Consider the following 27,702-nt stretch of genomic DNA (forward strand, 5'->3'; position numbering starts at 1 on the left):
AGTTTTATGTACGCCGTTGAAATAGCTTTTTGGGGGTTGGTTTTTTTTGCATCCACGTATTAAAATCAGAGTTGTGTATTCGCGAATAAATTTAGCCGTGTCGTCCTGAATTAAACATAAATAATGAATGCACTTAAAAAAATATTAGACTTTTTTTTTACGCCGATATTTATGCCCTGAAGTGTAACGCTGGCGCGCTAGGCTTTGAATCCGGCGAGCTGAGTTCGAATCGCATTTACGCTATACGGAGTTGGCGACGCCAGCGATCGAGCGTCATGAACCCAGCCCTGGCCTGAGTTGAATTCCAAACCGCGGCTAATAACGGCGGGGATCGATATCTGAAGCGGTCAGGAGCCTATCCCACTTCAGCAACCTGCACTGACCAGCGTGGTGAAGCATGGTCAAATCATCTACATGACAGAGAAGCTGTGGGGGTGCCTTCATGCAAAGGTTGCTCGACAAAGAGTTGCCAATTATTGCATCTTCTTGGTTCTTTCGGTAAAGTCACGTAGAAGGGAAATAATAAAATAATAAAAATAAAACATAATAAAATAATTCTCACGACGTTTCGGCCACAACGCAAGCAGCCGTCCTCAGAACAGGTCTTCACCTGAGGACGGCTGTCTTTCCGAAGAACAGGTCTGTCGGAAAGACAGCTGTCTTTCCGACAGACCTATTCTTCACCTGAATCCCTGCAGTCACGAAAGCTTTAAATCGAAATTATTACATCATTTTGAAATATTGCAAATCATAAGAGTCGATAAGTACTTTTATGCTAGATGTGATCATGTACATATTAACAGTGAATTATTCAGGCTTGCCTGACCTTGTACTTGTTATGTATTAATTCACACTCCATGCCTATGGTTGCATATTTCAAATGTACCATCTTGACATCAGATTGAACGAGTTACTTTAACATGTTCATTTTTCATACGCGAAAAATTGACATGCTTCACGACCAAAATTTCATTTTAGCGCAAAAAAGAACCACTCCATCCTGCTCTCGTTCACCTCTTTACGTCATAATTTTAATCCACATTCATTTTAAGCGATTCGTAATAAATCAGTGCACATTACAGTTACGGCACATAAGGGTCAGAAACGTGAACACACTGGCAGGGAAAACGAACGCAAACACTGAAAAGTGTGCCAAAGAAAGAATGGAGAGATGAATGGTTGTAATTACTACAAGAGACAGAAAAGGGAGCAAATGGATCAGGGAATGCATACAAATCAAAGATACCACAAATTGCCTGTTAAAAGAAATGAAGTCTCCTTTGCGCCGGACACATCACGAAAGCGAATTGTGGCTGATGTATGTACGCATGTATGTATGTTGAACTTCTCTCACACCGGATGAAGCCGACGATGCTCAGAGGAGGTGCGGGGGGGGAAAAGGACAACAAACTAAACATGATGGAAGGGACCAGTGATGATGAATGGCGATCAAAGTAGAGAAGAGTTGGCCAAGAGGATGATGACCACAGTGAAACGATCAACTCGTGTGCAGGAGCCGGCTTAATTGTGGCATCGTGGGACAGTGGGAGACTGATGAGGAGGACTTCATCCAGCAGCGGATAGACAATGGCTGATGATGATGATGATAACACCATGTAAAAATTACATCATGGGACCTCCTTTGCCAGTACCAAAATATGACAATAGGTTTTCCCCTTCTTTTCTGGCAACAAAACAGGTGTTTCCAGAAAAAAATGGAAAACCTATTCTCACTGTGTAACAATGTTTTTATATTTTTTTTGTTCATGGGTAGTAAGTGTTATTTCCTTATTGCTTATGTCTCAAAAGTACAGACAATGGCTATTATACCCCACAAACTTTGCTTTTGTATATTCCAGATAGATGCAGTGCTGAGTAAACTTGGAGTAACTTCTAGAACATTCTAGATCTTTGCAGTAATATAAATAGTAGTATTAAGCCCACCAGTTCAGTTTATTTCCAGCTGCCTAAGTGGATACATGTCTGCATTTTTCTGAGATGGCATGAATAGGCTGCAAGCATCTGGCAGACGCATGTTGCTATGTCTGTGGCCAATTTATCAAGACAAGAGCGAAAAAATGCTCTGTGGAAACATCTGCGAAGATGTGTGAGGCCTAAAAGACATATTTCGGCATGCCTGTCAGGGATCAAGACAAACCCTGGGCACCTCGTTTCACCTGCGAGCAATGCTAAATAACTCTGTAAGGTAATATGGACAATTGTCACTCGGAATTTTACGTTATAAAATTTGTAAAAAAATGTAAAATATACATTTGAAGCTTTCGTGACTGCAGGAATCCATACTCTTTGGTTCTTTCGGTAAAGTCACGTAGGTATAAAATACAATAAATCAAGACGTTTCGGGCGCAACACAAGCGTCTGTCATCAATTCACCCATTAAATGTGTGGCACGATGACAGATGGCACCATCCCAGGTGTAAGCTACCTCAACCTTGCCTGCGATTTACTGACTGGTTTCAAATGGGTTGCATTGTGGCTCTTGCAGCTGCACCAGCTTGTAACATGAAATGAAGTGTGGAGCACACGCGGAATTCTTTAAGAGCCGTGCCAAATAGACTTCCAAAATCACGGGGTGCTGGAGTGTGAACAGAAGAAAAAACATCCCACCTCTTGAAGGCGAGCTTGCGAACTGTTAACTTATAAGCCACCATCAGTTACGAAGAAAATAAACTGCCTATGCCTTTGAGCGAAAGGTGCAAGGGGTGGGGATGCCAGGAATTCTGTAGGCAGGACGGGCTAAGCAACTAGGGAGTTTGAGATATAGCACGGCAAGAACGTGTCGCAGACGTAATCCAAAATAAGTATAACCCGTAAAAACAAAGTTTTTCACTATAAATCCTTTATATGCGTGGCGGCTAGAGTCCTCTCGTCCTCTGGCTTGAGATGGCTGCCACCTATGGGTCAGATGATTGTCTGCCAGTATTAAGCAATTGGTAATTAAATATTTAATTTGTTTTCCCTAAACAGTGTAAAATTTTGGAAATTTTTTCACGAACATTAATTGTCTCGCACAACGAGTCTGTGTGCAAAATGTCAGCTCGATTGGATCACGGGAAGTGGGTTAAAAAACGACCGAAAGATTTGCACGGTCGTAAGCAAGCAAGCAAGCACGCAAGCACGCAAGCAAGCGAACTTAATATAAAGGATTTAAAAATAAGAGGTTGTGATGGGCGAGGCCCGTGTGCGGGATAGTGGATGGAAAGGAGTAGGCAACGTCGAGGTCGAAATATAGCGTGGCAACGTGTTATGTGTGTGAGGTTGTGATGGGTGGGACATGAGTACACCGGCAATTTACGCGGTTGGCTATGTACGATGCAGAAGAAGTTCAACATACACTCATACATGCAACATATCAGCCCGAGAGGCATTGGAGCGACACACTTTGGTCAGTGACAAAGGGAAACATCGAAAGCCAGATGGCGGAAATGATGATGAAGAGTGGTGCTTGAAAGATGGATTAACTGTGAATTAAGGGGAAGCCCTGAAACCATACGGTGGTGGTGATGACGATTATTATGAAACTGTAAGAGTGGTCTTTTGTCGATCTCAAACGTTAACTTTGTCACAACTGTCGCACCCTATCAGGAGGAAGGCAGCAATGATGGGGTGCAGTGGCATCAACAGCGTTGGCCACGACAACCTCTTAGCGTTGACCTTGACTGTCAGCTATGCCACCAATTTCCAGGCACCGCGTGTAGCAGTGGAAATGCCTGAGCACATCACTGAGTGGTTTCACAGCGTGGTCAACAAACATCACTCACATCCCTGCTGAAGACACGCGAGCCTCAAGTGTGAAATGTCACAATCCTGCTTTCGAGCCCCCACCCCCTCCCCCACTCTCAACGACTCATTCCGTTCCATAAATTGATCGCCGGTCCACCTTCACAAATTGCCCTCAAATCATTCGCATGCTGCTTTGTTTTTTGCCGTTTTAGTTTCGTCGTCGCCAATTTTATTTTTTTCCGTGAAAACCTTTTCGTTGCGTGATTTTTCTCTCGCTCGTATTTTGTTTCATCTTTCGCCCCACTTCTCAGTTCACTATTAATTTGTTAGCTAATCCGTGTAGGTGTTTTTTTTTAATGTTGCTGTTGTTTATTATTTCTCTTGGCTCTGTTAACATCGGGACGTAAACAATAAAACTCCACCTATTTGCAAAGGTTGCCTTTGTCTGGCTCTCCGAGCCTCTGGAATTAACGGCGAATCCTTACGAATCGTACAGGTGGCTTAGACTCTGGGAGCCTCGGGCATTAACACGGTAACCTCGTAATCTCGAAGGTTAACTTATCATGCCTCTAGCAGCCTCGGGCATTAACAGTGAGCGCGAACAATTATAAAGATGGTTCAGTTTGGTTCCCCTGAGATTTGGGAATTAAATGTATCTCCACAAACAATTCTAGATATGACTTTGCCTGAACTTTGAACCTCTGGAATTAATGATTATGAATTAAATGGATATTAAAGGTGCTTTAGTCTTCTTCATTAAAAAAAACTCTTTAAACAATAAATGCAATTAATGCATATGCATGGATTATAATAACACTTCTCAATCTGCAGTTGGCTTTGGAAGTAATTAATTATCGATAATAACACTACATTCCATGCTGCACAAGGAGAAAGCATGTAACATTGTGTCACAAGATGACTGCTCATCATGACGTCATGGGAAGATGAACATGTGATATGGCGTTCGACATCGTTATACATTTATTTAACTAATCGCCAAGTTTTGGGCAAACCCTTTCATCAACTTGGCTGTTTTTCAATCGGATATGTCCCTCATAGTAACACAACTTTATAACGAGATATATCTTACATTGGACCATCTTTATCAGAGTTATCATGACCCCCAGATACAGACAGACAGACGTACAGAGCTCAAGAACGAACACTATCAACCTTAGGTGCAAAGCGTTAAAAAGGATTTGGCCAAACATCTCAACGTAGGACCCTCCCGAAAGAGAGTCCTGAGGCTTGGTAGACAATTAGCATTATAATATACATAGGGACAAATATTGAAGAACGCATGCATGGACAGGGTGTGTATCAATTGTTTTCGCTTATGTGTTACAATAAATAAGTGGAACATCTCACTTACAAAGGTTTTTGGGGTGTCACATGACACAAAGCAAACACGTAATGACTACACCTATACAATCTCAAATACATACAATGTACGTTTAACGCAATTTCAAGTATACTTATACGGAGTCAAGAACAGGAACAAATGGCCAAGGCATCACTCATCAAGATCACACCGCTAGTAGATTTAGAATGTTCGCGAGCTGTAAGAATTCCAACCATTATGCGAGTGAGTTTTGATTCAAGATTTGAATACGTTGAGACTGACGGTACATTTTAATATTCATAGCCAAGGCTCATACAGCCACACAAAGCCATATTTAAGATGCCGAGGGTTCAGTGTTAGTAGCCAAGGCTCAAAAATTGAGACTAATGTAACTTGAAGATCGTTAGGGTTTAGAGTTTAATTCCCGAAGCTCATATAGATCCAGGCTAACTAACCCTTGAGATTTTTTTACGGTTCAGTGTGATTGCCCAAGGCTGAGAAACACATTTTTTGGAGCAGCATATCCATGATGGACCACATAGTGTTTCACATTTCCCTATGTGTCTCAAAGAAGGTCAAACTAAAGCCAAGGGGACATATGATGATTATATGCTATATAAAAAAGAAACATATATACATTGTATGCAATTTATACTCCTGTAAGTACACTGTTTTTTTATACATGATGCACTTTTCAAGATATATATAAAATGCAATGAAGTTTAGACGTTAATTAAAAAGCAGCAGCAAACACTTTCCAGTTCATTATTCAACAGAGCAAGTGTGTTGCTGCATAAAAACAGATTTATAACAATATTCAAACTCTGTCTCACATACAACTACATTCGTTTGCTTCATTCTCCAAAGCCACAAGGCAGTTCAAACGAAACACTATTTTATTCTAGTTTTGCTGCTGCTGTAGTCGAATTTGCATCGTTTCTCATTTTGGGTGCCAAAACATGATTGATCCATAGCAACGTGACAGGTTAAATCGGCTCCTGTAACTAAAAATAAAAAACACGGCTAAACATGTTAGGTGGCTGTGTGGCTCAGAAGTCAGAACCTCTAAGCCAGTAGTGCTGACAGGCTGGGTTGGAATTAGGGTTTCGGCCACGCATTGGTAAAAATGGGTTTGCCAGTGTAGCGAGTCATTTGTCTGAGTCCAGTTACCAAATGACTGCACACAATTTTAAAACCTAACCACACTGAATTTGTAACTGCATTTAAATTAGCTAAATTCCAGTTCTCAAATATATATATTTTACAGATTAGGTTGACTGTTACGTGACAAGCATAACCATTAGAGCTCGAGCAAGTGAGGATGTGCTGCTTCCCTACTATGTAGACCTGAGGTCAATTGAAGGGAACTCGGATGTAGCTCTGTAATATCCACTGCCGTGGGCTATTCTCTATTACAGGGTGACGCCAAGCTCCCTATGAGTCTTCTGTAAGGGGCACTTCATCTCGTGACATGAAACCAATTGCACAATTTAAATAAAACATTATGCGAGTTAAAATAAAAACGCCCTGATATTTCGCATGAGAAACACTTTTTATAATGACTCCCTGATGGTGCGACATCATCACGCATATGAATAATCCCAGCACGCTCAGACTTCCAGGAACTTCTACATGGCTTTCTCCCATCATGCACCACGCCTAATGACATGGCTGTGGTCCGGTCTCCCAGCATGCACTGTGCATCACAATGATGGTGTTGGCGGTAGGCATGCAATCAGTCACACAATCCAGAAAATGGATTGCCTCTTTTTGAACATCTTGCTTGTATTGTTTAGCCCATATTCTCTCTTGTTTTTACACCCTTGCTCGCTCAGTTGACCTACATTGAAACACGATCGCATCATTCGCATGCAACTGGCTTGAACAATTCATCACAGGCGCTCATGCGATGCGTATGGATGCACGTACAATTCACAGGTACGGCAACTTTGTCAGCCCGCTGCTGGATGAGCATCTCCCGTGTGGCTCGTGGCAGGGTTATCTCCCCATACCGCGGGTCACTGTGGATTGGTGAAGGCGGGTAGAGCACAGTGCATCGATCGTGAGCGTAAGAATGCAGTTTCGCGAATGAATCCAACGCCGGTGCGCCCCCCGTGACGTGACGGTGCCTTTAGCGGCACTCACTGGAGTGACTTTAAACTAGAGTTGCTTTTCACTCGGGCGGCGAAAATCTGCGTTGGAAACGAGGGCGTCGATAGAAATGTGAGCCGTTTGCTGCTCCTTTGCACTGGGTCTCCCACTCCGATAAAAGACGGGAACGTGTGAACAAAAATGACACCCAAACTTTCGCGAACAATATCATCCATAACAGAGTTTCTTTTGGGGTGTTATAGCATAAGGACAAGATGAAAATGTTCTAGATTTGAAGTTTTCGTGACTGCAATTATTCATACTCTTTGGTTTTTTCGGTCACGTAGGTATTTTTTTTTTATAAATTCAATTAAATCACGACGTTTCGGAAGCAACACAAGCCTCCGTCATCAGGTGTAACCGCTCCTGTACAATTCATACGCTACAGCAATTTTACTGGAGCGGTTACACCTGATGACGGAGGCTTGTGTTGCTTCCAAAACGTCGTGATTTAATTTTTATTTTACCTACATGACTTTACCGAAAAAATCAAAGAGTAAGATCAAAGGGCTCGCGTAATGCAGCATGCATAATGTGCGTTGACTCAGTAACCCCCCCCACCCCCCCCCCTTTGCGCAAGAGCGCAGAAGCGTGGTCACCACATCTACGCCTCTTTATAAGGGAACGAAACAGGTGGACTTCTCCACAAATCTGGCTGTCGCCTGATGAAGCTAGTTGTAATTACTGGCGAAACGTCGTACTCAGATTGTAAATGTTGTGCCTTGGCTCTCCAACACACCGGTGTTGCTGTACTAGTGACGAATTGGCCACGTTCTGTTTACGTGACAAACCTTACTAGTTGACTGCGTCGGATGATGGCGGGTTTTGACGACGCATTTATATATTTACGCGATCTAACCCCCCCCCAAAAAAACCTCTTATGAAAAAATGACACCATATGCTACTCAAGATTTTCTGCCGTGTTAGATTGTTTTCCAGAGTCTTTCGGCAAGGCTCGGGTGTGGTGGGATAATGCTCGAGGCAACGACTACCTTCTCGGTTATCGATGTATGGTGCGCGAAAGAAGTTCCACACGCAACATACACCTCCTGCACACGTGCAGGGGCTCCGGGCTCGCGTGCGATAGTAAGCCAAAATATCACCCCCGAGCGCGGCACTCCGTGAGCTCCTTCCAACAGCGGTGGCGTGACAAGAAATCTCAGGGCTGCGCTTTTACCTTGACTGTTGCATGCGTTCACCGAAGGGCATTGTACGCATAAGTTAACTTCATTCCACGTTGAATAAATAAATAGCCTGAGGTGCCACGTGTTGTTCGGCGTGCTAGTAACTGGCTCCTTTCTTTAACCTTGTGAAGTTGAACCTTCACGCACATTTCGCTCATCTTGATATTGCCCCCATTAGCCGTGGTTAATCCACTGCTGGATGAAGGCACCTCCCTCTCCCCCCCAAGCTGCTGCCACCTCTCACAAGCTTGCGATGTAATAACATTCGTAGTACCTGCACGTGAACTGATTTTTCGTTTCATCATAATGGCACCAATGCTATTCATATCCCTCCTGATGTGTTTCTAGTCCCCCCCTCTCCCTTGTTCGACGTGATAGTAATAAGATCCCTTAACCAGGTAATGAAATTGTTTAGTCACTTTGATATACGGGCCTGTTGAGCTACATGAAACATCGCCTCTTTTGCACAGGCACCCTGGATGAAATCATTAAGAATACAACAAAATATGCATGTATATTTACAAATGTAAATGATATAACAAAAACAACTCAACACATTCATCAATAACCCTGACTGATCGTGTGTTTTTTTTCTGTTCGTATAGAATAATCAGAGAGGCCAAAGAGGAAATGTCTATGTGCTGTGAATAAATGCCATTGCCGGCACTGGTTCTGTTCAAGGTAAGTGGAGTTGACGAATTTGTTGAGCCTTTCATTATTTGTGCTCGTGCACCACTGCCAACAGCAGCATCACCAGATGATTTGTTTAATTTCGATGACATTCTGCAGTGTCCAGCATTTTGCTCCACTTGTTGGTAGCTTCCGCAAGAAACTGAAACAAGTCAGTTACTGAAGAAGCTCCCAGCGCGTGGAGTGAAACGTCGGACATCGTGACAAACGACAACACGGTACGACCTGCAAACGCATCGGAGAGCTGTCGAGCACAAACACGGAAACCTATGCAGGAGCGAATCTTAAAATACCAAAAAAAATAGGGCAGTGGGGTTTACAGGTCACCCCCTTACTATCCTATAAAGCAGTGAAAGCAACACGCATTATGCCACTTTGTGTATATACATATGGCAAGCGTGACTGACTGATTGACGTGAATTTTTGTGAATTTATAGAAGGCCTGGATGGCTGCAATGTGGCACAAATGCAGTCAAGCCCATGCCTTTCGCTGTTCCTATTCTTACAACCGCAGTTTTTGTCCTGAAGAATGATGGCCCGGTGCTCGATGCGGTTTGACTCTTAGGGCAGGGTCAGCTTTGAGTTCTAAATTGCTTTATGGATCATGTGAATCATTTAAAAACGTAAGATCCCCAACTCCTGTAATTTGCTTCCTGTGGAGGGTAACACAAGAGGTTATGGAAGGCAGATGTAGCAAATTAATGGTTGGAGTAAAGCCTAAAATTCATGACCAGTTGTTTTCATCATAGCAAGTTAAAATCACGGTGCCATTTAAATAGACGAGCTATATTTCAGTGACCGTTAATTTCTAGAATGTAAAGCTAATGCGGTTATTTCATGTCATCCTTTTTTTTGTTGTGCAATGAATAAATTAAAATGTATGAACTTAATATGCGTCACCTTTTCCTTCGAAGCCCAAAGTCCTTCCATTGCATGGGATCAGCTGCTGGGGTTTTGCTTTTTCCGCGAACTTCTCCGCCGTCCTCCCTTCTCACCCTCGGGTCTCGCTCCTCCCCCTCCTCCTTCTGCCTTGCACTGGTGGCATCTCAATAGCCCTTATGAGTGTAACTTTATTGTCTCTCATCAACATTCGCACCAACATTGTTGTACGAAAGCGTCCCACCCCGCTATTGCTCCGAATCATTTCGTTATTCGTTCGGCTCCTCGAAAGAACACAACAAAATTCAATGAAACCATTTCACGATTCTACTTATATCTTTTGAAAAAGATTCACCCCCAAAAATGTTCATACGCTCTTTTTCTCAGAACTGCACATTTCCCTCGATTAAGCCGCACCATTTAATCACACCACGAGCTCAGATTCGGAAGAATATCCTGTGCAGGATTAATTCTGATTTGCTGCTCACGGCACACTCTAATTCCAACATCGAATCAATTCCATCACACTCATCGGAGGGCTTTTTGAATCACAGCAGATGTCTGCCCATGCGATTAGCAAGTTTTGTATATGTGCACACTTGCTCCTTACTTCCATGGCGTGTGCATTTGCCTATATATTTCCATCGTCTCGACAGCAACTCTTTGGACTGTAATTACACGTCACCTCTAAAATGATTGCAAACATTTCACGACCCAATAATCCCGATGTTTACACCCTTTTGTCAGTCTGCTAACGGATGGAAACCCTTACCACACCGACGGGGTTGTTTGACCATACCTCACCATGCTTGTCAGTACGGGTTGGTGAAAGGAGGGTGGCGTGGGAGCCAAGATGGGTTGAGATAAAGTTCGCGACGATATAGAGCCGTGGTCGGGAATTGAATTGGGTCGCCGGGTTCGTAGCACAGTACGACAGAAAAAAATCAAACTTGGATTGAACTTTAGTCGCCACTGATGTCAGACGTGGCCTGGGATTGAACTCGGATAGCCGGGTTCATATCACAGTGCGTGAAACCAAGCACCGCTGTGTGACAACCACTCCGACTAATAACGGAGCAAAATGAACAACTTATGAAACTGGACAGACGCCCAAGTTTGATAATGCGATTTTCTCCGCGTTTGGATTAATCGGCTTACCAGCTCAGATCAAACACACATCTATAGGATTTGCCCAGCGTGTGAGAGGCCTCCGAATTGGACTCCTCTCCAGAGCAGTGCTGGCCAGTTCGTATGGCACTTTCACCCAGTCGGTCACAGTTCAAGGAACAATCCAATGGTAGAGTGAGAAACTAAGTTTCTTAGCGAGAGAAGCCTTGAGAATGTGGGTGGTGCGAGGTGGGATCCTGGCTCATTGGGAGAGGGGGTATATCCCCACGCGTCACCCAACACGCCAAAAAACAACACTAATTGCGTGATTGACACAAACCACAGCAAGTACTAAAAAAAGGTCCCATAGACATACTAATGCACTTGTTAACAAGTAAACCCGTAAAAACAAAGTTTTTCACTCTAAATCCTTTATATGCGTGGCGGCTAGAGTTCTCTCGTCCTCTGGCTTGAGATGGCTGCAATCTATGGGTCAGATGATTGTCTGCCAGTTTTAAGCAATTGGTAATTAAATATTTAATTAGTTTTCCATAAACAGTGTAAAATTTTGGAGAAAAAAAATTTCACGAAAATTAATTGTTACACACAACGAGTCTGTGTGGAAAATGTCAGCTCGATTGGATCACGGGAAGTGGGTTAAAAACGAGCGAAAGATTTGCACGGTCCTAAGAAAGCAAGCAAGCACGCGAACTTAATATAAAGGATTTAAAAAGTCCACGTTGAATAAGATGAACGGTACTTGTGGGGAATCTATAATGACAGTAAGAAAACACTTCAATGGCACGTCTCCATTTGAAAGTGTTGTTTGCGGAACTTTTTTCTTCCCGATGTGGCCATCAATCACATCATCGTGCGACTGTTGCCTAACCCCCTCCCCCCCAACTAGAATCGTGATTGATGGTTACGATTGCCAATCAAAACAAACGATCCTTAGCCAGCTAATTAATTATAATCATAACAATGGAAGCCACCCGCTCCCCCATTTTTTTGTTGGGACCCCTCTCAGCTGCTTGTCTCCCCCCCCTTCCTCCCTTAGCGATTGCTTAGCCCAGTGACTCTTAATCTTTACTGCAGCCTTGTAACCCCCTCGGTTCGCAATCGTTAAAAACATATGTAATGTTAATCCATACACCGGGTTTGATGAAACAAAGAACTTGCACTTACGTTGTTCGTGCTTAATTTGTGTTTTCGATTATTTGCCTTCTAAAAAACAAATCTTGCTTTCTCTCGCACCTCCCCCAGAGAGGGCATCTCGCACCCCCAGGGGGTGCAGGGAGCACACCAGGTGAAGAGCCACTGGATTAAGTCGATTTTGTCGCACGGTGCCGCTGCATGGGGAAGCCGGCTTTGAAATTCGCACTCACTCGTGCACTTGATGCAGCTAATTCGGCTGTGACGGTCCCACCTGATGACGGAGACTTGTGTTGCCTCCGAAACGTCGTGATTTTTATTTTTATTTTATTTTTATTTTGATGTTTTACTTACGTGACTTAACCGAAAAAACCTAAGAATATGAATACTCGTGCACCCTTTCACAATCGCCTCGCAAAGACGCAAACCTGGGCAGTTTCTCCCTTTGGAGCGGAGGCGGGGGGGGGGACAAAGATATAGATCTTCCGAATAGCCTCAACAGAGTTGTGGGGTGAGTGCTGTTTGCGACTCGCACCTGTGAAGGCCTATACTGCGCACAAAGGAGTGGGTGGCCAGCGCCACGCCGCCTTTGTCTCCCTAGTGGCGATGTGTACACACCGCACCAGGTACATATTTTGACACACGCGCGCGTCTGATGAATGAAACGTGGAAGGCAGTTTGCAAACTGATGAGCTTAGCTACCAAAACACATTGTGCGGTTACTCTTTGGTTCTTTCGGTAAAGTCACGTAGGTGGAAATAAAATAAAATAAAACAAATCACGACGTTTCGATCGCAACACAAGCAATCATCATCAAGTGGAACAACCACAGCAAGAAAATGCTTTCTCTTGCTTGCTTGCTCCCTGTCTCTCTCTCTCTCTCTCCCAGGAACTCCCTTCGGGCAGTCTCTTTCTCTCACTCACCAACGTACACTCTGCCGTGTGCTAAATGCGCTGTCCTTAAATCAGAACTTAATTTTAATCCAGCGCTCGAGGGATGTGACGGTACATTTGCGTTCCGGAGGCAGCGTTTACGACACGAACACAAAGATAGATGATGATTTTAAGCCAGAGCTGGGGCTCATTGTCACTTGTGACTTATTAAAACATTCAGCACATTTCATTCTACAAAAGGTACCCCAAGCTAAGTTGATTTCGTTTTTTTTTTATATAACGCCATTTCTACATGCTCGCGAAACTGAATAGAGTTTGGCATGTGAACAATTACGTCAGCCTAATTGCCACTGACCACAAATCATGAACATCAATTTAATTGTGTTTGGCGCACTTATTCAAATTGTACTTGCGTGGAATAAATTGGCGCTGAAGTGGGCAAACCTTCGGAGGACACTCTACTCGTTAAAATGTCCTCGTGTGAGCTGCTGACGAAACGTGTCCAGACGTTTGTGTGTATGTTTGCGTGTCTGGAACAGTAGCTTAGCGGTTAGTGCGCTGCGCTATAAAACCAGGCGACCCGAGTTCGTATTCCCGCTCATGGCCAGCATCAGTGACGATTATTATAACCGGTCCTGGGACTCTCTTAGGTCCACTCAGCCGTGGAGTGTAAACATCACCACTGGGGAGACAAAAGCGGTCGGGCGTGGTGCTGGCCACCCACACCCTCGTGTGCCGTGCCAGCCTTCATAGGTGCTCGCTAACAGCACTTGCCCCAACAGTGAGTTAATGCTATACGGGGGATCTTTGTCTTTGTTTTTGTGCATAACCAATCAACATGCCTGTATACCAACACAAAATGAGTCCTTGGGCTGCTTTACAGACACGAGCTTTACTGGACTTGAATTTACATATCTATTCTACATCGATTATTGCACCGGTAGTGTCATCTCATTAGAGGAAATGTCCATTAGAAACTCTCTCGGGAAGCAGTGCATCACCCCATGTTGGCAAACAACCCCCAGGCAGAGGCATCACAGAACTAGTTTTAGATACCTTCATGGATACCGCAATTTCTCACACGCACTGCTGGAGAAATTCACAATTAGTTTATTTTTGGTTCGATCGTGTAGGTGTAATGCATTTTTGTTAAACCATAACCCTCCATATTATTGACATTATACCTATACGATCTAAGCCAAGATGAACCAATTATGAATCATAATATTGGTCGTGAAAGCTTATGCATTGAATTGATATTGTGATCATGTGATGTTCGTCCCATGGCAGTCAAACCCAGGTTGTGTTTTCTGTAATCCACAGAGCTGGATTGTTTTTCCACAAGAAGTGTTAAACAAACTTGATACTATAGGTGTTTTTTTACGTGTTGTAATTCATGAAAATATGAACATCCTAGACTTGAAAACCCAATATTTAACAGTCCGAAGTGGAGACTCTCCGTGGCTCCTGGAACTCTCCCCTTGCACATAATAAGCATTCCAACCCCCTCTACCTCCAGGAGTCAGCAAAAGGTGCCGCACTTGAAACTATTACACGATTTCTGTCTTACCAGGTAAGGCCCACCGAGCTATGTAGCTATTTTTCAGAAGCGACCAGGCCACAAATGATAGCTCAACAAAATGGAGAGTAGCCGAATACTCTGAACGCGTGTTTCTAAATGTGGAGAGAAAAACTGGAGGAGCAGGAGAAAAATCCACATGAGCACAGGGAGAGACGTGCAAACTCCAAATATACAGCAGCAGGCGTCAGGGTCGAACCCACGACCTCCTGTATACTAGGCGAGGTAGTTAACATCTCAGCCACCGCAGTAGTCATGTTCAAGCTGGCACACATGAGAATCGCGAGCCTGTGCTCCGCACCTCCGAGCTCGCAATAGAATAACGAGATATCCATTTCGTGAAATGTGTGCACGCGACAAATTGTTTCGCGGATATTATTAATGACAGGGGGCTGCTCCAGATTCAAACCCAGAAACTCTGTGATGGCGGTTCAATTCACTGACCATAACGCCATCTGACCACTTTAAACAGCTGCTCATGATGGACTTAGGCGTTAAAAGTATAACTATGCTCTTGATGGCTTGGAACAATGAAACTTTGAAACACGTTGGTTCTGGTGCTGACTGAATTAAACAAAAATGTAAGAACTTTTTTTTAACTTGACTTTTCCTTTTGGATCGATATCAAGTTATCCCAAAAGGTAATTTGGAGACTTAACCAAACCCATCCGTAGTCTTTAAAAACTGTGTAAGCATGTGAGAGAATTTAAAATGTTACTGAAATGCAATACAGTAGCACAAACATATATTGCAAAAGAAGAGTAATACAATATTACAACAGATGTTTTCACTCGTTAGCCTCATGTTAATTGCAGGAGTGCATTTAATTGTATGAATGTAGCCGACCATGCTAGGTGAACGATTCCGTGTCTATTTAAAGCATCTTGATCAATTTAGCCAAACAGATGGAGGTGTGCCGTACAATCTTGTTGTAACAATTATTGATTTGTATTGATTCCGAAGGCTCACGACGCTTGTATTAAAACGCGTTCGTACGACTCATTCTTTCATGTTACGGAAATGATTTGCTCCTGTTACGTTCATTGGCCGGTGGAGCGTCCGGTACGGTACAAACGAGACAGGTCATTAGGAGAAACAATGCAAACGAGATGGTACAAACGAGACACACCAAATTATCAAATTGTCGTGGGCCAGTGGAGAGTGAATAGTTATCCCCCCACTGCACAATACCCACGAGCAATATCAGAAACACAAGGGCTCTTCACAGTAAAAATCGATCCTTCCCTTCGCCGACGGCACAATGTTTGGGCAGGGCTCACTTCAGGATCAGTCTCGAGCTAAACAAATAAACTCCACATTCCTATGGCAGTGCCCAGTCTTTACACAAAGCACTCTCTTGACTGCTCAGCAGATGTTGTTTCTCACCGTGCGGTTGCTTATTTTACTGACCCTGGAGGGATGATGGGCTGAGCTGACCTCGGCTAGGAATCGAACTTCATACAACTTGGGGAGGGGGGGGGGTCACTGCCGGTTCTTCTACCAAACTGGTTTCACTCTCCTTCTTGGTTCTTTCGATAAAGTCACGTAGAATGGAAATAATAAAATAATAAAATAAAACATAATAAAATAATTCTCACGACGTTTCGGCCACAATGCAAGCAGCCGTCCTCAGGTGAAGACCAGGTCTGTCGACGCTGTCTCCCCGACAGACCTGGTCTCCACCTGAGGACGGCTGCTTGTGTTGTGGCCGAAACGTCGTGATAATAATTTATAATGTTTTATTTTATTATTTTATTATTTCCATTCTACGTGACTTTACCGAAAGAACCAAGAAGATGAATCCCTGCAGTCACGAAAGCTTTAAATCGAAATTGGTTTCACTCTGGCCACAAAAGGACACCCGAGAGGGTGGGCGGGTTGGAAAGCCGCCGACAACAAAAAGTAAAAACAACAACCACGAGTCGATGAAACCGAGAGTGAAGGACACCAGACACCACGCTACAGTGTGCCGCCCCCGATCAAGAGGCACCGCTTCACTGCCCCTGCAAAGAGGCAGCATTCGCAGCGGTCAGGGACAAGCGGAGGACTCAAGCCCCACGGAGGGCAAAGGCGGATGTCCCTCGTAACGCCCCACAGCTGCCTGATCAGTGACCGATTTACAGAGGGTCAAGGGAACTGCGGTTAATAGCGCGTGAACATTTTTTGCAGTACCTTGTCTGAGTCTGCGGGACTTGAACGGAGGCGCTCGGAGTGTCCGACTCGGCCGCAGGTGCCTCTGACCGAGCCACGAAATTCCCCCGTTGATAACTCCTCTCGGTAAGCCTCACAATGCCTCGTTTGCCTCCTGTTCTGTCGTCTGGCCTCCTTGCCGAGCTTCAGGCCGCGCTGGTGACATGTTTGCAGGCGGAGCGCCTGCCAGCGAGGCAGAGGGGTCTCTGTGGGTGCGCTGCCACGGATCTGTCCGATGTCACTTGGCTCAGCCGGGGCTGAGCTGAATAAATAAATAACACTAACGAGACAGGCTGACAAAAACCCGCGCGTGTGTGACGCAGTGTACACGACGCGTAACACCGCTCACCAATGGATCAGCCGTAGCAAAACAAAAACATGGCATCTATATCTATATATATATACGCACATCCGATTAGCATGGTTGGCTACGTACGGTGCGAAAGAAGTCCAACATACATAGAAAAAACTTGTTAAAATTATCTTTACAAAATGTAAAAACACTTACCCGCCGTAGCAATCGTTATCGCCGTATAATCCTGGCGGAGTGTTGACACAGGCCATGAACCCCCCCTTGGGGAGCTCGTACAATTAACACTATTTCATGGCAAGTCAACAGTGGCCACCTCCTGGAGACACTGCTGATGATGTTTTTTTGCCATGGGAATGTGAAACTCCGAGCGCAGGGTTCATGATCACGTTCAGAAAGGGCCTCCGCCCGGCCCCACAGCTGCCTGATCAGTGAAGCACATGTATAGTGTACCGCCCAGGAACTGTTCCTTGGCAGTGATAGCAATGTTAGCTTCCAGTTGGCTTTTTGAGCACAGGTATCCGCAAAGACGGATGCTAGAAATGTCATGGCACGACAAGGTGAGCAAAGTCCAAAAGGAAAAGTGTCAGGTTAAAGACGTGATTATATACAAAATAAAACGGTTATGTGCTGCTGGATTTGACGGGGGCTAATGCTGAGACAGGTATATGAGTGGTCGCCATGAGTCCTAAGCCCAACGGGAAGACAGAAGAGCAGCCGGTGGGATAGTCTTACGGAAGGATCTTGTAGGTCGTGTCGAAAGAATTGGGGAGGGTGTGATTGCATCAACGGCTTTGGCATGTTGATTTTGAGATCCAAATAAAATACAATATATCCTTGGCACGGGATCTCTGGATAACAGAAACACTTTGTCTTCTTGGTTCTTTCGGTAAAGTGACCTGTTCTTCACCTGAGGACGGCTGCTTACATTGTGGCCGAAACGTCGTGAGAATTATTTTATCATGTTTTATTTTTATTATTTTATTATTTCCATTCTACGTGACTTCACCGATATAACCAAGAAGATGAATACCTGCAGTCACGAACGCTTTAAATAGAAACACTTTGGTTAATTCAAGAGCAGGTGAGGCCCCTCTTTTGAGGCCCTGTGTGGGAAGCCATCATCCAGCAGTGGATAGACAATGGCTGATGATTATGACCCTCGGTGATACAATTCATGTTTGTGATGAGAAATTGGAAGTCATCGAATAAAGTCATCGTGGCATAGACGGTGCTTTAATTAATCAATTTCATTCACGATTAAGACATTGTCAAGACATCATCTTAGAATGTGGTTCATTTTAGATGCTGTACAAATTAAAGTTTGTAAAGGTGGTTAATAATAATAATAAAATCACGTACTGTACAACCCTTTGTTAATCCACTATCGAAGCCCTCTAAAGGGCCATAAATGCCATGACGGTCATTGGTGATGTTCAACCGGACTTCACTACGACCAGTATCGCCGGATTGGTGAAGGGAGGAGCCGGTGGCCAGGACGAGTCCAGCATTTACTCGCCACTGACGTTAGCCGTGGTCAGGAGGCAATTTAATTCGGGTCATTGGGTTCACAGTCAAGGAATCTAACCACAGCGCAACTGTGCAACGCAAGTTGCAGTCACAACTTTTTAATTTCAAAACATTTGCTCATTTTGTCACGCATATCTCGAAATTGTATGCAAATTTCATTAAAATGTCTCCAGTAGTTTTCAAAAACGTTATATTTATTGATTAATGGTCTGCTTGGCCGGAATATAAGCAGTCCGATGTCAGAAAATCTAATAAAAAAATCAGCGGGCCTGCAGTGTTTGAAATTACTTAATTAAAAAATATTATGGCAGACAATTCACAACACTGAATAGTTTATGAGGATGTCTTTTGCTAGCAAATATTATCTGAACAATCCTAAACGTATAACGCTAAATAGTATTTAACTCAATTCAAAAGGCTCACTAATGTCACTGGCCAAACATCCCAAATGCAGAACCATCCAGGATAAAGAGGCCAGAGTCTTAGCGAGGCTATTATGTATATAAAAAAATGGAATTATTATTATGATTATTACGTGTTTATTGCATGCCGTATGGTGAGGCTATTCCGGGTGAAGAGCATCGCTATTATTATGAATTTACATGAGAAGACCGTGACCAGAATCCACCCGGATTACGCCAGATCTCCTCAGACCTCGGCAGCTAAACAGGATTTGAGCCTGGATCCTACATCAATGGGTGACCACCGTACATGACAACAACAAGAATACAAAATATAAAAATGCACGGGAATTGTAGTTTACCATGGAGTTCAATAGGCAGGTAGAGAGCGGGTGCAGGCAAATCCGCTGCTATCCTGTACTACGCTCCAATCTATGCACCCACCGCATCCTTCCTTCGCCAACCCGCACTGACCAGCTTGAAGTGTAGCGAAATAAACCTGAGCAGTTGTGGACGTACCCGTGCCACGTGTACAAAACGGACGAGATCGTGGGAGCTAAAATTACGGTTATGGTGAAAACTCATGCGTGCGAGGGGGACAACGCTCCACGTCTGCTCTGACAGGTCAATAAAACCTACTTGCTTTACCGCCTCCAATTTACAAGCACAATGATGACTCGAAATGCAAACGGCCATGTAAAAGTGCCCCCTGATTAAAATGTGCACGGCGCGGCACGCATCTCTCTTGCCAGCCTCTGAGCGCAGTGTCGTTGACGCCACGTTCCTGTGGCAGGGCCATGCCCCCCATGAGACTATCGCTGCGCGTATACCACAGGGCGCTAGCGATGCCACACGAGTTGGATTCCGGGCCACGGCTTGACATCGGCGGTGAGTCGCGTTTCAATTCGTCTCAGGACCGTCTCCTCCTCCTCCTCCCACCCACCCTTTGCCGAGCCCACAACCGACCACTGTGGTGGAGTGCGGTGAATTAGCCCCCATGACCTATAGCGGCCAGAGGAAGTCCTTCATCCAGCAGCCTCCGATGAGCACGGTCGGCTACGTACGGCGCGAAAGAAGTTCAACATACATACATGACAAAGATCCCCCGTCGAGCCTTAACAGATCGCTGGAGCAAGTGATGTTAAGCGAGCACCTATGAAGGCCGGAACGGCACACGAGGGGGTGGGTGGCCAGCACCACGCCCGGCCGCCTTTGTCTCCCTAGCGGCGATGTTTTTCACACCGCGCCAGGTACTCATTTGAGGCTGAGTCATCCGAGGGGAGGCCCAGGACCGGTTCAGATAATCTTCACGGGTCGCTAGGTGCCGTCGTGCAGCGTGTTAATCACTACACTACCGCTCCCCATACATCCACACACACATACGTAGTGACAGGAGGCTTACAAATGGTAAAATGGTAAATGGTACGATAGAGGAATGTAATTATACTAAAAGCGATTACTCTCCTGAGAAATGCCAAGCAGAGAATATTGTTTTTGTACACGTTTGCATTTGTTCGCTTTTATCTCTTGCGTGCTTGGAAGCTGACCTTCGATATTGCCACCGTATCGCACGGCACTACGGAGAAATCGCATTGCCTGAAACACAAAGGCCAAGGATAAGAATTAAACTGTGAATCAACTGCGGTGAAAATCACCCTGCAAGACATTGGAGCTCAACCCATTCAACAACTGCCTCTTCCTTCCCCTGGTTTTATCTCCTACCGCTCATTCCTTTCCTCTTTCTCGCTGTGTACGTTGCTTGGGCCGCAGAGTGAGCGGAAGCTTGTGAATTCAAATATTTGTTGGGGGTTGACTGAGTCAATCATCCTTCCCGGGAGTCAATACAATAAGTACCACTTTCGATTTAAAGCTTTCGTGACTGCAGGGATTCATCTTCTTGGTTCTTTCGGTAAAGTCACGTAGAAAGGAAATAATAAAATAATAAAAATAAAACATAATAAAATAAAATTATCACGGCCACAACGCAAGCAGCCGTACTCTAAGCCCGGTTCTTCACCTGAAAACGGCTGCTTGCGTTGTGGCCGAAACGTTGTGAGAATTTTATTTTATTATGTTTTTTATTTTATTATTTCCATTCTACGTGACTTTACCGAAAGAACCAAGAAGAAGTACCACTTTGTGAAGCAGTTTAAAACTATATATTTTTTTTCTAGTCAAGGCCCACTGAGCTACGTGGCTCTTTTTCAGAAGCGACTTGGCTATCACAAATGGATAGGTTATCACGTGGAACTGTATTGCAGCCGAATACTCTGAATGCGTGTTTCTAAATGTGGAGAGAAAAACTGGAGGGACCAGGAGAAAAACCCACGTGACCACAGGGAGAGAGACACAGCTCCAAATATACAGCAGGCGTCAGGGATGGGATCGAACCCACGGCCTCCTGCATACCAGGCGAGGCAGATACCATCTCGCCACCGTGTCTAAATGGATGTACTTGCCCCCCCCCTCCCCACCGCCATAGGAATGTAGAATTTCCACCACCTGCTGTGGAATGCTCTGTAAACAGGTGAAAATAACCAATGCACCAATGTTCATTTGAGCAGGAACTCTTGTTTATGTTGTTGTTGTTGTGCTGGTTGTGGCGGCTGTCGAGTTGCTGTGGACCCTACAAGTGCACAGATCAGCCGCACGCGATCTGGTCACTTAAGACAGATTTGTCAACGCCTTAATGGGAAGCCGCACGGAAACACCGGGGGCTTAACGACGTTCTGATTAGCCCCGCGTGGACATCTGTGAAAAAGAGCTTCATAGCCCGTCGGATTCCTCCGGTCTGCGTAAATAAATACAATATTCCGATTCTCATTAAATTGGGCTGCAAGCCCCGCCAGGCGAGGGCAATATAGCATTGCATCCTTAACTGCATCTGTGCAGACCTTTGAACAAAGGCGAATATAAAATAAAATGAGACCGTGTCTCGGCTCTCTCTGGAAAGACCTACTTCCCTCCTGTGTGTGAAACATGTGCGAGTTAAACTGACTCGACATGCCAATGCAGGAACCTCTTGAAACGGAGCCTTGGGACTCAACGAGATTGTTCTGAATAAATCACGATCTAATTCCTATTTTTCATACTGACATTATTCTTTTTAAACGCACGATTGAGGCTATAACAGCACATGCATCGCTCGTGCATTGTGATCCCTTGTGTGTTCATAATTTAGAACCGAGGGTTGACTGATGCACATGTAAAAATAATTTTAATGAAATTTAAAAGTGTCACTTTATTGCAATGTGTCGCGAAGCGGCGTACGTACGAAAACGAACGGAAATTTCCAAAATATATAAAATTATGCCGGTTTATAAAATATATTTTTAAACGTTGTCTTGCTCTCCTGTAAATCTGCTGCTGCATGAAGTCGATCCTCCGCCCTGTGCTTGTTCGTAGGGATTGTGTTACCATACTTCGCAACAACCGGTCAAGGCGGGTTCGGTGACTGTGAAGAACCAGATATCGCACGCCACTCTCTGTTAGCCATGGCAGGGAATCGAACTCAGGTAGGAGCAGGTTCGCAGCGCGCTCAGCGGTGATACTAGGAATAAGCAAACTAAGTAAAAGTTTAATCAATGCACGTAGCTCACGGGACCAATATTAAGAACAAATATCAGGGGTAAGGTAAATATCAGCTCAAACACAGATCCTTATAAAATACATTTTAAAAGCTCTTCATTCTAATGAATACCAACAATTATTTTTCATTGCAATTAGTCTATTACTTTAATTATTTAACACAACTGTGATATAATTACATTGTTGCTTGTCTGCCATCCGAACATAATCTCCACTGAGAGCCTCCAATGAGCTGGAATCCACCGCCAAGGAACGGAGTGCACTAACCACTGCACCACCACTCCTTCCAGATTGCTGTTCTCAACACAATTCTCACAGATGAAGAGCTCATAACGCATCGTTCATGACAACGCGGCAGTAAGTCCAACTCTAGCAAGATTTATTTCAGAAATGCCAGATTACTATGGGAGAGACTTGTCATTCAAAGGCATAGAAAGCTGAAATGTTGGCACATAGCTGTGTTTATCCTTACAACCAATATTTTCGAAATTTGAACCAGAAACATTACACATATGCCTATTAATCAGTTTTTAAATCTGGACATCCGTGATGGTGCTCAATTTAAAATCCATTTTGGATGCCCCATGTATTTAGTTTAAATCATCACTTGGGCCTACGAAATTTGTATAAATATGTTTAAAGGGATCTGGATAGAAACACAACTGAATTGTGGACTTTTGGACACAGTTCTATTTCTGACGCCAAAATAAAGCGGGCAAAGCCTCTTACAAAGTGACTATATATCTGATCACGCCCGTATGTACTTGTACAAGGTATGGCACGACATTGTCCCAGCTCGTTAAAAATAACATGCACCGTCTCGACACGAGCAAGGTACACATCAAAACAGTCCTCTTCTTTGACTTTGGATGTAACCTTAAATGCCTAAGAATCTTGAGAAGGTCAACAGTTGGTGGCTGTAATCACTCTGCTTAGGATTAAAATCACACCCTCCCCTCTCCAATCCTGTCTCACTCCAAGCCATCCCTCAAAAACAGACGTGACAGCACAACTTAATGAAGTCTATTAAAATGGACACACGTGTATGTGCATGCTCGTGTGAATGTGTCTGTGTGTGCACGTGTGAGTCTGTGCGTGTGTGTGAGCGTGGCGCTGCGCTAAGAACCCGGCCATCCGAATTCGATTCCCGCTCACGTACAACACCGGTGACAATTATCTAAGCCGGTCCTGGGCCTCCCCTAGGTCGACTCAGCCTCAAATGAGTACCTGGGGAGACGAAGGCGGTCGGCCGTGATGTTGGCCACCCACCTCCTCGTGTGCCACGCAGGCCTTCATAGGTGCTCTCTAACAGCACTTGCCCCAACAATATGTCAAGGCTATACGGGGGATCTTTGTCTGTGCGTGTGCAATTGTGCATGAGTCTCCTTTTGCAAACATGCATTTCTTTCTCTCAAAAGGTGCAGTTCACAACAAGATATTGCCGCTGCTTTGTTTTGTCGATATAATCTCTTATTTCTCCCAGGCACATATATATAAAAAAAAATGTAACGGAGTGTTATTATCACATTCGTGTCTGGAGGGAGAGTGAGTAGAGGAAGCAAACGCTGCATGACTCGCTATTCCATAGAAGGAGAGTCACCCTTTCATTGTACCGGAGTATCAAAGGTAGAGCCACAGGCAACAGTCCATGGTTTTCAGAAGAAGAAGAAATAATTTCGATTTTTTTTTCGGAAAATTGAAACGTTGAAAACGTAAACACAAGCTGCGGGGAGTCGCTCCTTCGTCCTTCGCTATTTTTATTGAAAAAGTAAAAAAAAATATCTCGGCTTTAAATGGGCACACTGCTCAATTTCCACTGGCTTCCCCAAGGCAACGGTGGAAATTCCACATTCCCATGGAGCGAGTTCATCTCCCCTAAAGTCCACAACTGTTCATCACTTCTTACACGCACCGGGCCGTCATTTACTTAACTGTGTTGATAAGAGCACAAGAAATCCATCAACACGATTTGTAAACTTAGAAATATGATCCTCGACAGCAGGATTTGAGCTCGCGAGCTTTTATTTACGAGTCAGGAGTTCCAGACGTGCCAAGCAAACGAATGATGATGATGATGATGATTATAACTATCCCCGCAATATGCGCCCTGCCGGTCAACTGTGGTGTATACATTGATCAGAATCTTAATTTGTTTACAGTAGGAGGAATCCGATGAGCTATAAAGCTCTTTTCACAGATGTTCAGTATGGGCGGGTGAGAGGCAGGGGGTGGGTGGGGGGGGGATATTTATGAAACCAATTGTCTCAACTGTTGCACAGCGAAATCAAACCGGCAACCACTTGATTGCAAGTCCAGCGTGCTAACCATTGGCATCACGACATTGTCCCTATGCCGTATACATTTATAGAACTCCACGCATACATAGGAAAACGGACGTGGGATGTCAAATTGCGCGTTGCGTTTAGTGTTTAAAAATCATCATCAGAACAATAGCAAGTATTGTACGAATGGAAATAGACCTGAACACATGTTTTGATGGAATGTGAAAAAAAATGCCTTTTTTAATGATTTAGGTTCACTGCTAATTAGCAATCGGTTAGCCCACGTACCTTGATGGGGGGGGGGGGGGGGGGGGGGGGCGAGGTAATTGGCCGTCGGTCCCGGGAAACAGTCTGAGACGCTGGGTTATTAGGCGTCAAATCCTCCACGTGCCGAGGGGAGTGTTGTTGCTGCTTTTACGGTCACAGCAAGTGTTCTTCTTTCCCACCTCTGCATGAATTCAAAGAACAATATCGCAGGTTCTGCACGACGTGGATAGCATCAGAGGAAAAGTTCACCTTTCCGAGTTCTGGGAGCAAAATAGCCACCAACACTTCTTTATTTTACTAACTTGTTTAACAAAAAAATATGATTCTCACGAGCTGACGACACTTAAATATCGTCATCGACCCATTCACTATCCAAACTACACCGGGTAACAAGGGTGTACACAGAGCGTGCAGCGCAGGTTATTTTGTTGTACGCACAGTTTAACGGGATTCGCCCCAACATGAGCATTAAAAAAACGTGGGTCCCTTTTATTGTTTAACAAGGCGCGCACAGGATAATATATGAACTCAATTCAAAAGCGAATTTATGGACGGGGGGCGTGGAGGGTGTTTGAAGAAAAAAAACACTGAGACCTCGATATAATCACGCGGAGCGAATGCCCTCGGGGTTGTTATGCAGTATATAAAAAATTATGTCAATAATTGGGCAAAGCAAGTAAATAATTATTTCCGTTAATTGGATTATTGTACAATCGCTTCGGCGAGTAACAAGCCCGCATTGAATGCGGCCGCTGCATTAATTTCAGCGAGGCTCCGAATCGCGGGGTGAAACCACAAACAAACCCCACTGAAAAAAGACGTCTATTTGTGCGCGTGCCAACATTGCGGGGAGCGGTGGCGCAACGGTTAGCACGCTACGCTACGAACCCTGCGACGGCGAATTCGATTTATGCTCGCGTGCAACAACAGTGAGGATTTTCTGAACCGGTTTTGGGCCTCCCCTTGGTCGACTCGGCCTCAAATGAGTACCTGGTGGGGTGGTGTAAACATCGACACTGAATAATGAGAATTAATTGAATCGGAATGGTGGGTGCATTGTCAGGGGCCTATTTATTAATCCGTTCAAGCCTTCAAATAACTTGGACAAATTATTAAAAATGCCACATTTATGTGTAATAAACAACAATTGACAATTCAATACTGCTCCACATTTAATTATTAATAACTTGTAACAATGTTAACAACAACAATACATTTAAATAATAATAATAAAAAATGTGTTTAGCCCTATGTTCACTCATGCCACGTCCGTTGAGGGTTTCGTTGCAATGGCCTAACCCAGGGGTCGGAAACCAAAATAACAAGAAGAGACTTTTTTTTTTATTCCGTAAAACAAATCTATATTTCAAGAGCCGCAAAGCATATGCGAATTCGTGACGGTGGTCATTTCATAAATAACGCGTAACTAAGCAGTTTCTTAAAGAGCCCCGAGCCTATGCAGTTCTTCACCAAGCTGCTTCACATGCGAGTTTCTGAAGGGGATGGCCAACACCATTTCAGATGTCACTCGCTATCTAACGTTAGCTATGGCTACGGAATTGAACTGTGGTTTCCCGATTTGATGTTTGCAGTGAGCTAACCAGTGTGCTACCGCGTTCGCTATATATTCGGAACACTTAGTCCTCAAAGTGTGAACCATTTTGATGCCTAATTCATGATTCTTAATGCGCATATGTTTTTTTTTCTTAAAAGTTTCATTGTCTACACGACACGAATGAGAAATGTCTGCAATTTTAGCTAACCTTAAAGTATGCAGCTCTTGAACATTGCCATCGAGTCGCATTTTGTGAACCAATTATCAGCTTGAATATAGCATCTTTGATAGAAAAATAATGCACTTGCAATTCTGTTCCTCTTTTTAAATGCCACATTTTCACGAGTCCTTCACAATATCTGGCATACGCACGATTGTGTTTCATGATCACGTGCTCACGAAGGGTCACGTGCTTGCTCCTCCTGTGCCGTCCAGCCAACAACGCATCACAGCACCAATTCAAAAGTGATTTCCAAAATTGAGTTTGCAGTGTGGGAAAGCGTGAGTATACAACAAAGACGCTGCGTTGGCGTCGATGTTTACTGCCTGTCACGACAGCCCCCCCTCTGGCCGCAGATCTCGCCAAGAGCAAGAAAGGTCAATGTGATTCGGGTCAGCTTCGGTCCTAGATTTGAAGCTTTCGGGACTGCAAGGATTCATATTCTTAGGTTTTTTCGGTAAAGTCACGTAGGTAAAAAATTAAAATTAATAAATTTTATTTTTTATTTTTTACCTACGTGACTTTACCGAAACAACCTTTGAATATCATCTTCGGTCCTTGGATGGGCCACTACAACACGATGTATCCACACGATGAGCTGGAGGTTGTCCATCTCGTCTGCCGCTATGTTTCCCTG

At 44.2% G+C, this 27,702-nt stretch overlaps 1 protein-coding gene across 3 annotated transcripts in view; it reads right to left on the reverse strand.

Moving 5' to 3' along the window:
- LOC133354270 (leucine-rich repeat and immunoglobulin-like domain-containing nogo receptor-interacting protein 1) overlaps window positions 1–27,702 on the reverse strand; it is a 114,496-nt gene that overhangs the window by 50,841 nt on the left and 35,953 nt on the right. The window contains exon 1 of one of the 3 annotated variants that reach the window (XM_061570983.1): window positions 16,895–17,415. The exons of the other annotated variants lie outside the window; for them this stretch is intronic. The gene's annotated coding sequence lies outside the window, so the exon portion shown is untranslated. Of the gene's footprint in view, window positions 1–16,894; window positions 17,416–27,702 lie in introns of those variants that run through there. 3 annotated transcript variants of the gene reach the window in all.

The sequence above is a fragment of the Lethenteron reissneri genome, chromosome 46 (genome assembly GCF_015708825.2).
Source record: "Lethenteron reissneri isolate LAM-NWPU_2019-01 chromosome 46, ASM1570882v1, whole genome shotgun sequence".
NCBI lineage: Eukaryota > Metazoa > Chordata > Hyperoartia > Petromyzontiformes > Petromyzontidae > Lethenteron > Lethenteron reissneri.